We start from the raw sequence: 1,815 nt of genomic DNA on the forward strand, positions 1-1,815 counted from the left end.
GCTCGCCGAGACTGCCCCTTCCCAGCCGGCAGGTACTAGACTTCGGCTGGGTGTCGGGGGGGCAGCTCTCGGCTCTGAGACCAGGGGGCCCACATCGCTGGTGTGACACTCAGGGCAAGGCCGGCGGTCTGTCCCACGTACGGCCAGGAGGCAGCAGGGCTATGTGCCGGCCCCAGGGGCTGCCTGCGGGGAGACGGGGGACAGCCTGGACAGGGTCTGTGAAGACCCTTCCCCAGTCTCAGATCCAGGACCCAGGGGGACTCGTAGAGAAGGCAGGCAGGGCAGGGCAGGCCCAGCCCAGCCAAACAAAGGAGGCCCACAGTCGAGGCTCGATCGTGGCCTGAGAGCCCGTCCCGGGACCCCGGAGTGGGCCTGGCTCCCTGACACCCCAGAGATGCTGACCCCGGCAGGAGCTGGGGAGCGGCTCCTGAGGCCACAGCTTCCAATGGGAGGGACAGGCCCACCACTGCCCAGAGCTCTTCACTCTGTCCAGCAGCAGAATAGGGGTGCTCAGGCCCCCCACTCTGGACTGGCAGCTTCTCCTACCCATTCCGGAGAAAAGAGAAGGGGCCCCGAGCCGCCTCCACATGCAGGCCCTGCCTCCAGGTCCCTCCTGGTCCGAGCAGCTGGACAGACGGTCACCCCACCCCCGACCGCAGGGGAGCAGACGGGCATCACCATCTCTAACAAGACATGTGTCCTCCCGGGCGCTCCGCCCCACCAAATCAGAATAATCTGTGGTGATTTGGAATCTGTGCTTTAATGAATTTCACGGTGTGATTTTGATTCTTAATTATTCAGGTTTTTCCTAATAAATGTGGAATCACAAAATTTAACCTGCTCTGTTCTCGCCTCCTCTCCTGGGGGAGCAAGCACCCATCTTTGGGACAACCTATCCCCCCACAGAGCTGTCACCCACCCCTCAATACCCCAGCACCCCTCACCCTATCCGCGCCCACCTTGGTGAGAGGAGGGGGCTGGAAGCCCCAACCCACTAGCCTGGGGGTTCTGGGACCCAGGAGCACCTTGAGGCCAGGCTGCTCCTGCCCACCCCAACCCAGGTCAGACCCCAGCCCACCGTCTGAGCTTTGCTCCTGCGGGAGCCTTTTCTGGGAGAGTCTCCCATCCCCTCTCCATCAGTTAAAACCATTCCCTTGGTCTCCAGCCAGGCTCAAAGCCCACTCCTGCAGGAAGCTTTCCCTGATAGTGCCTCATGAGACCCATCCCCCTCCCCAGGCTTGTGACGCTTCAAGGGGGAAGTGGTGATCAGGTGGGGTCATGGCCCCCCGACAAGCAGCTTGGGCACCCTGTTTTCAGGGCATGTACCCCACAAACACTTCTCAGGCCTCGAGGCTTAATTCCTAATTCCGGGACGCCTGCCCACCTCCCACTGCTGCCCACGTCTGGGCCCCTCACTCCTCCGGGGCCCACTCCCTTCACCCTGTGCCTGCCTGGAGCCCTCCCCAACCGCCCTCATGGCCGACAGCTCTGGAGGCAGGTGCCCAGGTGAATGCTGAACTGCTGGTCCTCGCCGAATGGCAGCTGGGGCCCGTTGGGAGAGGAGGGGTCTGGGTCCCACTTTGCAGAGCCCTGGGGCTCCCCAGAGTCCAGCCCTGGCTCCTACTGGAGGAACTGTCTAGCCCGCCGGGCACTGGCCGGCTCGGGGGAGGGGAGAAGGGGCCGTGAAGGCCGGAGCCTCCCCACCCCTCGCCCCTGGGGGGAGGGGCAAGAGCAACAATTACTGGAAAGGCAAAAGCTGTTGTTTCCTTGTTGAGTAAATATTTGTGGAAACCCCAGGAGGCGGCTGGCGGGAGA

The sequence above is a fragment of the Bison bison genome, unplaced genomic scaffold (genome assembly GCF_000754665.1).
Source record: "Bison bison bison isolate TAMUID 2011002044 unplaced genomic scaffold, Bison_UMD1.0 scf7180017864080, whole genome shotgun sequence".
NCBI classification, from domain to species: domain Eukaryota; kingdom Metazoa; phylum Chordata; class Mammalia; order Artiodactyla; family Bovidae; genus Bison; species Bison bison.